General features: G+C 53.8%; 1 protein-coding gene across 3 annotated transcripts in view; it reads left to right on the top strand.

The window, feature by feature from the left end:
• XXYLT1 (xyloside xylosyltransferase 1) overlaps positions 1-15,270 on the top strand; it is a 192,874-nt gene that overhangs the window by 7,873 nt on the left and 169,731 nt on the right. Inside the window, exon 1 of one of the 3 annotated variants that reach the window (XM_017956113.3) lies at positions 4,866-5,460. The exons of 1 other annotated variant lie outside the window; for it this stretch is intronic. The gene's annotated coding sequence lies outside the window, so the exon portion shown is untranslated. Of the gene's footprint in view, positions 1-4,865; positions 5,461-9,982; positions 11,489-15,270 lie in introns of those variants that run through there. One more of the 3 variants, XM_031663905.1, reaches the window with a different exon arrangement.

The raw sequence follows: 15,270 nt of genomic DNA, 5'->3' as shown, positions 1-15,270 counted from the left end.
GCTGAAGTGCAAGGGTTCGATCTTGGCTCACTGCAACCTCCGCCTCCTGGGTTAAAGCGATTCTCCTGCCTCAGTCCCCTGAGTAGCTGGGATTACAGGTGCCTCCCACTACGCCCAGCTAATTTTTGTATTTTTAGTAGAGATGGTGTTTCACTCTGTTGGCCAGGCTGGTCATGAACTCCTAACCTCAGGTGATCCACCTGCCTTGGCCTCTCAAAGTGCTGGGATTACAAGTGTGAGCCACCGCGCTTGGCCTTTTTGTTTTTTTGAGACAGGGTTTCTTTCTGTCTGCCGCACAGGCTAGAGTAGAGCACAATGGTATGATCACAGCTCACTGTAGCCTCAAACTCCTGGGCTCAGGGGATCCTCCTGCCTCAGCCTCCTGAGTAGCTAGGACTACAGGCATGTGCCACCATGCACAGCTAATTTTTTTTTTTTTTTTTTTTTTGAGACAGAGTCTCACTTTGTTGCCCAGGCTGGAGTGCAGTGGCGCAATCTCAGTTCACTGCAACCTCTGCCTCCCGGGTTCAAGCCATACTCCTACCTCAGCCTCCCAAGTAGCTGGGATTACAGATGCCCACCACCACGCCTGGCTAATTTTTTTTTATTTTTAGTAGAGACGGGGTTTCACCATCTTCGCCAGGCTGGTTTCAAACTCCTGACCTTGTGATCCACCCGCCTTGGCTTCCCGAAGTGCTGGGATTACAGGCATCAGCCACCGCGCCCGGCCAATTTTTTTTTTTTTTATTGTTTTGTAGAGCTGGGATCTCACCTTCTTGCCCAGGATGGTCTCAAACCGGTGATCCTCCTGCCCTAGCGTCCCAAAATGTTGCATCGCAGTTGTGAGCCAACACGCCCAGCTGTGCGTTTCCTTTATAGCATGTATTCATTTTTTCATGTATTCATTCATCGGGGGTTGTTGGGTGCGTGTCCCGTTCCAGGCACTGTTCTAGGTACTTGTGAACAGCAGGGAACGGAACAAGTTTCTGCCTTCGTGGAGCTGAAGTTCTGGGGTTGCGGGGAAGGTATGGGAGATATATTTTTAACAAATAAATAAATATAGAGCGAGTGAGATTGTGATCAGTTCTACAGAGAGAAGTAAAGCAGGCTGAGGAGATAGGAAGTGTGTGGTTGTCAGTGTGGGGAGTTGTTAGCCGTGGCGCGTAGGTGGTCAGGGAAGGCTCCATGGATAAGGTGCCATTTGCGCAGAGCCTGAAGGACCTGAGGGAGCCACAGCCATCTGGGCAAGACTCCGTCTGAGGCCACTGCAAGTGTGCGAGTCTCAGGTTGGAGTGTGCTCTGCATGTTTGAGCAAGTAACTGTCCTGTTAACTTGTTTGTAGTCTCTCTGTACCCCCTCCTGGAAGGTAATCTCCAGAAAGCAGAGACCTTACCTCCCTTCATCTATTGAGGTTTACGGGAACCCCATAGATGCCATCCTTATTTCTGGCCTGAGTTGGAAGTGATAGAGCGGGCAAGCAGCCTCTTAACCTGGGACACAAGAACTGGAGGGACACCTCCCTGCAGGAGGGGCAGGTTCTGCACAGGTAGATTCCGGAGAAGAGAAAGAGAGGTGGGGGCCGGGGCTGACTTGCTTCCCAAACTCACCGGTCAGGTCCTCAGTCCGTCTCTCCTCCTGCCTTAGGGAGGAGTTAGTGTGTGAGGAGGGGAGGAGGATGGGGCGGGGAGCAAGAGGCCAGGGTGTTTGTCCAGGAGAGTATCCTCCATACAGAAGCACAGGACAGTGGACGGGGGGAGCATCCTCCATACAGAAGCACAGGACAGTGGATGGGGCTTCCTCTTTCTCCCGTGGACACTATAGTCTCAGCACTGTTTCTGGCACAATCTGTGTTCTCAACAAATATGTATAGTTGACTGACTAATAACTATAGTGATGAAACCCAGGATATCTTAGAAGAGTTGTCAGTGATCTGTCCCTTTTCCCTCAAACCTCAGCCTCTTTCAGAGCCTGAGACTGGGTTGCTCCATTTCCTGATGACAAATTAGGAGGAAGAAGGAAACTGCACATCCCCCACAATCCCCGTCTGTTTTCTGTCACCATAAAAATACCTGAGCCTGGGTAATTCAGAAAAGAAAGATATTTATTTAACTTGAGGTTTTGGAGACTGGGAAGTCCCAGAGCACGGTGGCAGCTTCTGGGGAGGGAAGCAGAGGCATGTGGAAGGGGCACAGCGTGAGGGGCACCTGGCTTTATAACAGCTACTCTTGGTAACTCATCCAGTGCCGTGAGTGAGTGAGAACTCCCTCCCTCCCAAGAGAAGTAACCCAGGCCTGGGAGACTGGCATGAATCCCTCTTAATGACTTCATCAGCTCATGAAAGCCTCACCTCCCAGCAGCATCACCGGGGATCACATTTCCAATACGTGAATTCGGGGGACACCCTTTAAACCTCAGCAGCCACTTACAGGTGACTGTTGGGTTCCAGGAGGAACACATGCCAAGGACTGGGAATGACCGGACAAATGTTAAAGTGCAGTAGGGGATTCTCAGAGTTTCTTTGAGTTCAAGAGCAAACCTGTGAGTGACTTGGAAAAGTTGAATACCTTAGCTCCTAGGTGGGGCTTGAGAGAAGCCTGGATGTGAAGACCTTGACCTTGATGCTGGCTGTCTCATTGATGAAGCTAATGACAAACAGGTGACCCTGGAAATGCAGTGGATTTTCCAGCTTGTCACAGCAGCAGGCACCTTGCACCTGAATGAAACTTTTGAATAAGTTATGATGGTCTGGAAAAGAGGTGATCAAAGGTACATGTCCTGAAGGGAGAGGCGCTTTGAAAAGATAGGCTGACATTTTCTATGGCAGTGTTTAGAGAACAGTGCATATTTTATCAAAGGCATTTAACAGTGGCTTTCTTTTAAATTGTAATATACTCATGAAAACAACTATAGTAGTTTGTGTGCCAATGTATGTTTCTTCTGGAAAACTTTATAATCATGGATCTATGGGGAATGACTTTGTATAGTATTGTATCAAATACAATAAACTCTGGAGAAGCCCACAAGTATGTGTTGAAATTATAAGGCAAAGCCTTGGGGTGATGATATAGATGAAATATACTGATAGATGGGGATTTATAAAATCTGCTGGGGCCTCAGTGCACGGATTAACTGTTCCAGCTTTGGGCATCAGTCATTCCTCATGACTTCCTGACTGTTCCTTGTTCCTATAGGCCATATTTTAAAAAGATACATAATTACCTTTTTTTGCAATAAAGATTGAAATGTAATTCATGTATCATAAAGCTCACTCATTTAACATATACAATCCAGTGGTTTTTAGTATATTCCCAAGGTTGTACAACTATGACCACTGATTCTAGAACACTTGTCACCTCACAAACCCTGTATCCATTAGCGTCACTCTCCATCCTCCTGTCTCCCCCGTCCTTAGAGACTACAAATCAGCTTGCTGTCTCTATAAATGTGTCTATTCTGAATATTTACTACAAATGGACTCATTAATATGTGGTCATTTGTGTCCGGCTTCTTTTACTTAGCCTAGTGTTTTTAGGGTTCACGTTGTAGCATTGCATTAATACTTCACCTTTTTTATGGTTGGATACTATTCCATCGTATGGATAATTATGCCACATCATCCATTCATCAGTTGATGAACATTTGGGTTCTTGCCACTTTGAGGCTGTTATGAATAATGCTGCTGTGAACATTTACTTAGAAGCTTTTGTTGGCCGGGCGTGGTGACCGATGCCTGTAATCCCAGCACTTTGGGAGGCGGAGGCAGGCGGATCACGAGGTCAGGAGACTGAGACCACCCTGGCTAACACCGTGAAACCCCGTCTCTACTAAAAGTACAAAAAACTAGCCGGGCGAGGTGGCGGCGCCTGTAGTCCCAGCTACTTGGGAGGCTGAGGCAGGAGAATGGCGTGAACCCGGGAGGTAGAGCTTGCAGTGAGCCGAGATCACGCCACTGCGCTCCAGCCTGGGCGACAGAGTGAGACTCTGTGTCAAAAAAAAAAAAAAAAAGTTTTTGTGTGGACATATGTTTTCACATCACCGGGGTATAACCTAGGAGTGGAATGGTTAACTCTGTTTAACCTTTTGAGGAACTGCCAAACTCAGTCACTATACCATTTTACATTCCCACCAGCAGTGTATGGGGGTTCTGGTTTCTCCACATCCTCACCAGCACTTGGAATCATCCATCTTTTCAATTACGGCTATTCTAGTGGGTGTGAAGTGGTATCTCATTTTAGTTTTGGTCTGCATTTCCCTAATGACAAATGATGAGATGATTACATGTTGCTAAGGACAACTACATACATGTATTTGGTATTTTTAAAATATATTTACCAAAATGCATTTTATTAAAAAACAAAAAAACAAACCAGTTACCTTGACTTTCCCCTCCTTACCCTGTGAGGTGTTACAACATGGCTAGAAACGTGCATATTCTGAGAACGTGGTTTGGAAATTTCTGACGTGTACCCTGATGCGCCTAAAATCAGCAAGGGGACGTTTACTAGTATGAAGTCTTGATTGGGAGAATAATAGTAGCAACATTTGTTCAGTACTTTATTTATTTAGTGATGGAGTCTTGCTCTGTCATAGTACCACATTTACTCTCCTCCCCTCCCCTCCCCTCTTTTCTTTAATTTTCTTTTTCTTTTCTTTTTGAGATGGAATCTTGCTCTTTCCCCCAGGCCGGAGTGCAGTGGTGTGATCTTAGCTCACTGCAACCTCCATGTCCAGGGTTCAAGTGATTCTCCTGCCTCAGTCTCCCGAGTAGCTGGGATTACACAGCTGTGCGCCACCATGCCCGGCTTAATTCTTGTATTTTTAGTAGAGACAGGGTTTCACCATGTTGGCCAGGCTGGGCTCGAACCCTTGACCTCAAGTGATCCGCCTGCCTTGGCCTCCCAAAATGCTGGGATTACAGGCATAAGCCACCGCGCCCGGCCTGTTCAGGCCTTTAGAATGTATACAAGTGCAGACGCCTCACTTGAGCATGGCTGAGGTTGGGGAAATCCCTGAGGCTGAGAGCAGGTGGCTTACGGAGCTCCCAGAGCAGCAGGAGGCACTTCAGGACCACGCTAGCTGCTGTGCCAAGGGGCTGTAGGTGTGGGGATGAGGGCTGGGCTGTAACCCACCTCACCATCTGTCATCCGCCTGCTGATGACACCCCAGATAAATCCATTCAATCTGAACCAAAACTGCGCTTGCTGGGAGTGCAACTTCCCTCTCTGCTTCAGGGAGCATTGCAGGTTCACGGAACATCGGAACAGGAAGGCAGCTCTGGGCTCAGTGCCCCTCCCCCAGCTGATACCCTGCGCCAGAAAGGGGCAGTGACTAGTGCCACACCGAGCTGCCTTTAGAAACAACCCAGGCCTCCTCTGCTGTTCGACGGAGGTGTTAGCAGCAGGTCGGTCTTTTTCGGAAGGGTGGGTTGAGAGGCAGCCCACCCTAATACCCACAGTGGAGGTAGGAGGGCCTGTCGTCTTCACCTATCCCAGGGGGCTTCGCCTCCCTGTCTCCCCCTGGCTCTGTCTCGCTCGGGAGGGGAGGATGCAGTCCGGCCTCCAGGAGGCAGAATCCGCTCAGTGTCCGGGGCTGGCTTTCCAGCTGCCCTGTGCCCGAGGCTGCCCAGCGGGGCCAGTGTTGCGGGAGCTGGATGGGGGCTGCGGTGCAGGCACAGGTTTTGTCCTGTGCTGCGCGATGTGCGCTGGAGGCCCTCCGCGGCTGCGGTCAGCACGAGTCCCCCAGGCCTGCAGACCCGAGGGGCCGCGGGCGTCCGGCGTGGGGCGGAACTGGCCCCTCCTCCGCCGCGCGGTCTCTCCCCGGCCGGGGCCGACGCACGTGTCGAGTGCAGTGCCCCGCGCGGCCGCTTGGGGGCGCCGCTGTATCGCGTCTGTGCGTCCGACCCCCGGTCTGCGAGGTGCGCGCGGCTGCGGCCCGAAGCCCGAGGCTCCCGCGGGCTGTATTTTTTCCCTCCTCGAGCCCCGCCCTCCCTTGTTGTTTCGAAAGCCCTGAAATGAAAGGCAGTCGGCAGGGCTGTCGCGGGCGGTCATTTCCTTCCTGGGCTGCTGGTAAACCGGCTTTGATGAGCCCTTTGGACAAGGCGGGGCCGAGCCGCTGGGACGGGCGATCCGATCCGCCGCCCGGTCGCAGGGACGATGCACGGGCAGGCCCCTCGCACCTGCCTGGTCCTCCCCGGGGCCCAGCCACATCCCTTCCCGTCCGCCTGGTCCCCGGCACACCCGGTGTGGGAAACGGGTCTGCAGGAGCTGCGTGCTGGGGGCGGCCCCTCGGTATCCTGGCGCCGGTGACGAGTTTGGCAAAGACCCGAGGCTGCCAGAGGCCGGCTCCGGGGGGCGCCCTGGTGCTGGGTCTGTCCCTGGCACTGGCCTGCAGCCCGGCGTCCTTAATCGAGGGAGGGACTCGGATGCCACCTTACAGGCCTATCCCACGCGACTGTCCTCGCGATGAGATGAGGGCTTCCCAGGCCTGTGCCTGGGGCGGGAGGCCTCTCCCTGGGAGGAGGAGCCCCACTGCCTGCCTGCTGGAAGGGCCGCCTGGCAGGGCCCGAAGGCCTCCCTGCTGCCCTTCCTCACACCCTTCCCACCCAGGGCCCTTGTCTTTCGCCCTGGGGCCACTCACACCATCCTGTGAGTTGTCAGGAGGACAAGTCAGGATGACCAGGGCAACATCATGTCCCACGCCTTATCCGCAGGCCGCAGGGACCTTGACTTCAGGGCTCTGACCCCAAGAGGCAACTCTAACTACTTGCCTGTTCTGAGCAGTGGAGCCAGGCCTCATCAGCTGGCAGAAAGTCTGCTGTTAAGTTAATGTGTTTTAAATTAAAGCCATTTGTTTTATTTATTAGGGTGATGACTGCTAAGCAGCCCTGATTAAGCCATCCTCTGCTGGTGGGACTAGTCTCCCAGAGGCTGGCCGCTGCTGCCCTGCTCAGTGCTGGCCTGGGGATAGCACAGGTGTGCTGCTTAGATAACAGATGAAATGAGACAGCTCGCGGCCTGGCACATGGCAGGTGCTTGGTCAACAGTGGCTGCTAATAATGGTACCAGAATAGGTGTGTTGGGAGATGACACCCTGCTGTCATCACTCTAGAAAGCACATACCTGTTTATTCACTGTGCTGGTATCTCCCCGGCCAGGTAAGTATGATACCGTTGATTCAGTTGCAGGGCAGTGCAGCTAGCTTGCCAAACAGCTTTCTGCCCAGGTTTATGTCCGGTGTCCCTGTGTTCTTGCAAGTCTTCAATTCTCCAAACTACTGTGTTTTTTTCTTCTCTGACACTCCTCCCGCCCCCACCTCTTGGCAGTATATCGTTTGACTCTCTCTGAAGGCATGGGACACCTTAGCCTTATTTGATGTTCAGGGGCATCTGCGCTTTCTCTTTCCTGCTGGAAGGAAGAGGCTCATCTTCATCACGTCCCTTCCTCACGGGCCCTAGCCTGCCTGGCCCTGGGCAGAGGCTCTGCCATGCGAGCCGGCCTGTGCCCCGGAGTGGGGGCTGCTGCTTGTCAGGGTGATAAAGCCTTTGTAGTCTTGTGTAGATGACAGTCGCCTCTGTGAATGTTCCTTAGTTTCTCAGAGGTTCCAATTCAAATTTGTTTATAGTAAACGGTGCACAATTACACAATTTTTGATCAAATTTTGATGTTTTGTTTCTCTCTTAATGGTTTTGGATTTGTTTTCTTGGTCTGATTGCACGCACTAATTGTTTATAGTCATTTTTGGGCATCAGCCAAGTGTAAGCTGTAAATGACTTAAAAAGGCCGGGCGTCTGTGGAGACGCTCATGGATCCATGTAGCCCCACATACTCCCAGAGCCGCTCCTATGCCTGGCCGCCACACTGCCCCCGAGTGGGGTCTCTGGCCTCACCTTCTGTGGCTCTTGCCTCACCGAAGGCTGTGAGGTGGCCCTGCCCAGGATGTGAGTTCTGTGTGACCGCTCAAGTGGCCAGGCTCCCTGAGTCCTGGTTGGGGTAGGGTTCTGCAAGGGCTTCATAGGCTCAGCAGGTGGATTTGTCTGAAAAACCTGCCCAAGATCAGGCATAGTGCAGGCTTTGCTGAGGGTGCCCTTGGCCACCGGCTCTCTGGAGGGTAGGAAGACAGGGCCGAGGGCTCTGGGTGTGCCGGGGCTGCTTTGTGAGGATGGAGAGGCTGGCTGGGGGCAGGAAGCTTGGAGGATACGCATCCAGGATACATGGGTAGGATGTGACCTGCCCACCTTAGAGAGGAGGGAACTCAGGCAGCTGGAGCCACAGACTGGCTCTGTCCTCTGTCCCTGGCAGGAGAGTCATGACCGGAAGATGGGGCAGAGGGGAGCAGCTGGGGAGGGGCGGCCTGGCTGGGTGAGTGTGCGGCTCTCTGGGTTGGCAGAGTCAGCGGCAGCCAGGACTCCGGAGCGGGAGCCACAGAGAGAGCTGGGGGCCTGTGCCGGCCCAGCCAGGAAGTACCTGGCCGCCATGGTGATCCACCTGGCTGGACTGCCTGGGGTTGCGGTGTACCCCAGCCACTTCCCATCTCTGGGACTTTGCTCAGGGGCTTCTTCCCCAGATCACCCATTCCTCCTGTCTTCATCTGATTAACTCGCCCTTCGTGATGAAGCTCAGATGGTGCCAGTTATGTGGGGACCACCTCTGACCTCCACCCTGGTGAGCCCCTTTCCCCTGGCTCCTGCCAAGCTGACACTGGCCCTTGTGCCAGCTGCTGGGGGATGAGGGCTGTGTCTTATTTTATTCTCCAGGACATGGTGGCGCAGGGCCTGGCGTGGGTAAGACTGCATAGGCTCGCACACTGGAGGAGCTGGATGCCAGCACGGTGGGCAGTGGGGTGTGAGTGCAGCCATGGAAGGCCGGGGTGGGATGGCTGGGCACCAATGCCCGTCAGATGTCCTGTGCACATGCTGCTCAGACATACAGGACCTGGCGTCCTTGGCTGCCTACAGAGGCCTCAAGCTTGTAAAGAAAGCTTTCTGGTCCCTCTTGTCGTGGATTCTCCTGCAGAAAGTCATCCGGCTTGAGACTAGCTATGAAGCATCAGTGGTGTTTTGGGTTTTGGAACTGACCCCCTTGCATTACCATGAAGAAATGCTGGTGCAGGCCCTTGGGAGGTCCAAGGGGCTTCACTTGTCTCCCTCACCTGAAAGCCTTGGGGAGGTTGCTTGGTCTGCCTCGAGCCCCGGCTGGCGGGCAGTGCCCTGGGCAAGCTCTTCAGCCTGCACCTGCCGCTGGGTGCTCACTTCAGCTGGAGTGCGGTGGACAGAGTCCTGCCCAGGTGTTACTGATCCTGAGTTCTGGGTCTTCCCCTGACCCTAGCTTTCATTGGCAAAGCCTTCTGGTGTCTTTGCCTCAGTTTCTCATCCATAAGAGGGGTGGGGATGCTCCGGCTCTGAGTAACAGTCTGTTCTCTTCCGGTGTGTGTAAACAGTGCGGGGGCTCATAGAGCTCATCTCTTTCCAGAGCCTGTTCTGAGTGTGCAGGTGAGAAGCTGCGGGGCGTGAGGAGGCTGCTCTTCCGTTCTTTCTGGGATAATCCCTGGGCGAGGCTTCCGTGCTGACTTTCCTTCCGTCCTCTGGGAGGTACTGGTTCGTTTCTCGGGCCCTGCCCTGTGTGGGGTGACCTGCAGAGCATGAGGGTGAGGGGCGCGGAATGCCCAGAGCTGCCTCAGGTTTATCATCACCGTCAGTGAGTCACAGTTGCCACCATCGCAGGGGCCCCAGGTGTCAGGCACCATGCTGGATCCTGCTTTTCCTCCCTCATTTAACCTGGGAGCAGTCAGGCCAGTGAGGGGCAGCAAGTCTCCCCCAGGAAGAGGCTGCACAGAGGAGCATGCTCGGAGCCCTGACTGGAGTCCGGCTTGCCGATTCTTCAGCACGCTGCCCGATGCCTGTTGATTTTGGCGGTTCATTCTTGTCCCTCCAGAGCCAGGAATGCTTTGTGAGAACTGGGGCCCCACCAGAAGGGTTTCCACGGTGCCCCTGTGCCTGCTGCTGGCTGGCCTCTTCCCCTGGTCAGCCGGGTGGCACAGAACAGGGGAATCGTAGGGCTGCCTGGGGTGGACCTTCCCTCCCTCCTCCAGGAGCTGCCCGTAGAACAGCAGTGAGCCTCTTTCCAGGAGGTGGGATTTACAGGCTGTGATGTTGGAGCCCCACCTCCCTCATTTAGCTGCAGAAGAGGTCTGGGTTGGAGGGAGTCCAGTCTCTGGTCCTGGAGTTGAGTCTATTTATGTTATCCATGAGAAAACTGGGCCCAGAGAGGCCAAGCAACTTGCTCAGGGCCACACAGCTGCTCAGTGGACAAGGGAGACTGGGAGCAGCTCTCCTGTGCCCTCTTGGTTCCCTGCGCCCACGGTCTCCCTGCCTGCCTTCCCTTGTGTTCGGAAGCTAGTTCCGCGCTGTGCTTGCTCTGTGCGCTGTTTTGTCTTCTGTTTTGGTTCCTAGCCTGTCACAGTTTTTGGATCTCACCCACTTGTGACTCCCTGCAGTCGCCTGTGTTTTGTGGACAATGAAAGCCTTTGCTCCCTGCCCACCGGAAGGAAGCTTGGCGACCTCCTCAGCTGCAGGCCCACAGTCACGGCTCCCTCCATCCCGTCGCCTGGCCCTGCTCATCTCACTCAGAGCTGAGTCCCCAGCCGATTCGGCCCTGCCCGGGGCTGAGCCTGTGGGTGCGAGCCGTGTGGGATGGGGAACCCCGCCGCTGTCTCCTGCCTGGTCCTGCGCTCCTGCAGCTCCAGTCCTGCCTTGACTGTCACAGGGATCTCCAGGCCCCCGCAGCGGCTCCCTGTTGGGCGAGCATGGTACTCGGAAACCGCCTGTTCTGCTGGTTTAGCCCGACTCAAGCTCCTTGCTGAGGGACTGCATTCCCGCTGCAAACCCATGGCCTCATGGGTCTTTCTGATGCTGCTGTGATCCCCGCTGTGTCCGCAGTGCTGGTGAATTTCCCAGCCTGGGGCGGCTGGGGTTAGGGTCCGAGTCTGACTTCTTTCTCCTTCCTGCGCAGCTGGTGTGGGAATGGGTGTGCGTCTCTTGAATGAGTATGGTGTTGGCTACAGATGGGCCGCTTTAGATTCTGGCTCTGCCTCATCTTTCTGGGAGGTGGGGGGTAGTTGTTTACATTCTCTGAACCACTTCCTGTGTGCAGCAGGGGCCCAGTCATATCACCTGCCCCAAAACACTGGTGTGGGGGCGGCATTCAGTGACTGACTGTGCATAGCGCACCTGTTTGTGTTTGACGCGTGCTGGGCGGGCCCTTGGGCACTGCCCTGGCCCCGTGAAGGCCCTGCAGGTCTGTGTCCCGCCCTTGGTGGCTGTGCCCAGCTTTAGCATGCCACCTCATGGTCCTGCTCAGTGGCTCACCTGCTCACCCTGTGTCAGGTCCCAGCCTGGCGCAGGTGGCAGCCCCTGAATCCGGGCCGTGTGATCCTGCTCCCTGGATGCCCAGGTTCGAGATGCTCGGGTTCGCCTTGGGAAACAAAAGAGCAGGTTTGGCACAGAGATCCCACAAACTACAGACTTAATTATGCCCCGTGGACGTGCTGAGCAAGGGTGAGAGGGTGACTGAGCCTGCAGAGGGCTCCGTGCAACGCCATGTGGCCCCCAGTTTCCTCACAGTGGAAAAGGAACGAGCTTCCAGCTCAGGGAACAGCTTCCCAGGAGCAGATGGCACTTTGGAAATCACCTCGTCGTGCTTTGAGCCGCGTCCTGTGGTTGGGAGCGTGGGGGGCGTGTTTCTGCTGCTGACCCCAGTTTCAGGGCAAGTGTAACCTGTGGTCAGTGCAGGGTGGGGCTTTGGTCCCAGGCCCTGGGGCTGAGGCCCTGGAGAACCTGGGAGGCCCGGGCAGTCATTGCTGATGTCTGCGCCATGGCCAGAGTCTCCGAGCCCTGATGGCCCCCTGGGGCCTGATTTATGGGCGTCTTTGGGGGATTTGTTCCAGCCTGGAAATATGAGGGAAGTCTCACCACCCTGGCGGGGTGCTCCCTGGCACAGAGCTGGGCATCGGGCACCCCCTGATTTGTCTGAGAGCACCGTTTCCTTCTAGCGTTACCCTTTAAAACTCGCTTCAGGGAAGAGCGATTGGCTACATAGTTGAATTTGCCGAGCAGCATTTGCGGAGGATGTAAACTGCCAGGTAGGCTGGCCCTGCTTACTGGTCTCTTCTTCGGGCTCATCGAGTGGCTTTTGCTTTGATCAGAAATGTGAACAGGCCGGGCGCATCGTTCATGCCTGTAATCCTAGAACTTGGGGAGGCTGAGGCCGGGATCACCTGAGGTCAGGAGTTCCAGACCAGCCTGACCAACATAGTGAAACCCCGTCTCTACTAAAAATACAAAATTAGCCAGGCGTGGTGGTGCGCGCCTGTAATCCCAGCTACTCGAGAGGCTGAGGCAGGAGAATTGCCTGAACGCAGGAGGCAGAGGTTGCGGTGAGCCGAGATCACAACACTGCACTGCAGCCTGGGAGACAAGAACTCCTTCTCAAAAAAGAAAAAAAAAAGTGAAATGTGAACAGTTGAAGTTTTTAGAACTGATGTGGCTCTCAGAGAGTTGGGAGACATTTTAAGGCAAATGCAAAATGAAAACATTTCCTTTACTTGAGGCTCTGTAGGCTGTGTCTTAAGCAGCGGCCTTGGGAAATGAAATGTGGTCTTGCAGTTTAGCCCCTGATTTCTGGAGCTGTTGACTTCTGAGCCTTTTCCTGTGACATGTGCGGCATCTGGACCTGATTTGTGGGAGTCTTTGGGGGATTTGTTCCAGCCTGGAAATATGAGAGGGAAATCTCACTGGCCCAGGAGAGGAGTCAGCTTAGGACAGCCTTCCCTGGGCCCTGCGGAGAGGGAGGGTCTGAGCAAAGGGCAGGAGAAAGTGCTTGGAGAAAAGCGGGCAGCTGGGGTGCGGTGCCTGGACCCCACGGAGAGCCCTTTGTGACTTTCTTCTCCAGGCAGCGGAAAGCTGTAAATCTCATTCAACAAACCGTCTTCATTTTCCCATGTTCCCTTGAGCCCTTGTCTCCCGCGGCCTAGTTTGGATCGAGCAGGGGAATGTTGTTCTCTACTCATTGCACTGAATAGGGGACCCACCTGTGGTGGCGTATGCCCTAAACCCCTCCCGTCTCGCTGCCCTGTCTCCAGCTTATTGTTCCTATCACTGTAGCATAAGTTATGGTCATATTTCTTTTGTAACCCGAGCTGTGAGTTTCTGGTTTTTCACACAATAAATAACACCACAGTGAATCTCTCTCGCCTCTGTGTGTGTGTGTGTACGTGTGGTTTTTTTTCCTCTTTTAAATTGTTCCCAGGAACCTTCCTTCATTCTTCACAAGAAACACTTCCCAGTCCTATGTGGTCCTCTTCCCACAGATTAACATGTGAAGATCCGGTCCATCAGGGCTGCTCCTCAGCCGCCACTCTCCTGCCTCTTCATTATAAAGAGTTTTTCTCGCTAATTGATATCGCACAACCCCACTTTCTGCCTCTCATGATATAATTTATTTTTTAGATGTTAAAAATTTTAGTTCTGGAACAAGCCAAAACAGAAAAATGAAAAAAAAAAAAAAGTGACAGATACTTTTGTTTCTACTGTGTAACTTAAACAGGTGCTAACATTTTTCTCTATTTGCTTAAGATTCTTTTTTTTAAGGAAATAAAATAGTATAGATGTGGCTAAAGCTTACTCTAGTTCTTCTCCATCCTGCTCCCTCTATTTACTGTCACAAGAAGTTGGTGTGTTTTGTGCAATTTGTATGTTTTCTTTTACCACGTGTGTATGTATGCATAAAATATCTATGTGTTACTGCTTTGTATGTTTCCAGCAGTTATGTAAACACTCTCGTATATCCATTTGTCATTTCATTGTGAGTATGAGATTTCATAGCATTATGATTGTGAGATTTATCTTTGCTGATACGTGGAAGTCTTGCCCGGTCATTTTAATTGCTGCGTAGTATTTTATTGTGGGCGGACCTCCGTTTACTCATTTGCCTTCTGAGAGATGGCTGGGCGGTTCCCCTGTTTTGTCACCCCCACTACGGTGACCACTCAGGCACACATCTGCATCTGCAGATGTGCTTGAGGCTCTGCAGGGTCACGCCTGGGAGGGGCTGCTGGGTCCGGGGGCACGTGCATCTTCTGCTTTGCAGGACCCTGGTGAGCTCCCCTCCAGGTGGCTCTTCCCCTTCCCATTCCGCATTCTCCCGAGCACTTGGCGGAGACTCCCTTTTATTGGTGTGGGTCCTGCTGCGTTTGAGGCAGGAGATAGAGGCTTGGGGGCAACTTTGGGAATAGGATGGAAGGGAAAATTTGAGAGCAGACCTGAGTGGCTCCTTCGTGCCACCTCAGACTTCCTGGCTGTGCAGACACTCGGGCCAGCCCTCCGAGAGCATTCAGAGTCTCTGTGGCAGGTAGAGAGGAGGGTGCCTCCAGCTGCTGGCGGAGCAGCCCCTCCCTGAAGTCTGGACCCAGTACTCAGCACAGCTTCACGGGGATCTGTCCTGGCCTCGCTCCCCTCCCGGGCAGGTGCAGGGCTGTATGAGAAGGACCTGGGGCCTGGCTCCTCTAGGACCTGCTGCATAACCTGTGGATAGCCCCTTTCCACCTGGCTGGGCCCCGCCTTTCCTGTCAGAAGCACATGGGGTCACATCAGTGATTTGGGTGACTGCTTAGCTCTACCCATATTGGTCACCCACTTGATTGTTGCAGTTAGCAAGTGGTCTCTGCTTTCCTAACCGTGGTCTGCTAGGCCTGAGCCTTGGGGAGTCAGCAGGTGCGGTGGGGGTGGGGGACCGGCCCGCAGTACAGCAGGGGCCTGGCGCGAGGGTGACTTGGCTGTACTCAGTGAGATGGTCTGTGCTTTCATGTAGCTTGAGGGAGTCCTCAGACCCCAGGGCCATCTGTCCAGTGCACATTTATGCCGACAGAGGGAAGCCTAGGTTGGCCCTTGTGGGTCATTCACAAAAGCCAGAGGCAAACGAGTGCTGCTTTGAGATGAGCATTTTTTTTTTTTGAGATGGAATCTCGCTCTATTGCCCAGGCTGGAGTATAGTGGCGCGATCTCGGCTCACTGCAAGCTCTGCCTCCTGGGTTTACGCCATTCTCCTGCCTCAGCCTCCGGAGTAGCTGGGACTACAGGCACCCGCCACCATGCCGAACTAATTTTTTGCATTTTTAGTAGAGACGGGGTTTCACCATGTTAGCCAGGATGGTCTCCATCTCCTGACTTCGTGATCCACCCACCTCGGCCTCCCAAAGTGCTAGGATTTCAGGCATGAG

Source organism: Papio anubis, chromosome 2, assembly GCF_008728515.1.
Source record: "Papio anubis isolate 15944 chromosome 2, Panubis1.0, whole genome shotgun sequence".
In the NCBI taxonomy this organism is placed as follows: Eukaryota; Metazoa; Chordata; class Mammalia; order Primates; family Cercopithecidae; genus Papio; species Papio anubis.
This window is presented reverse-complemented; position numbering and strand designations above follow the sequence as displayed.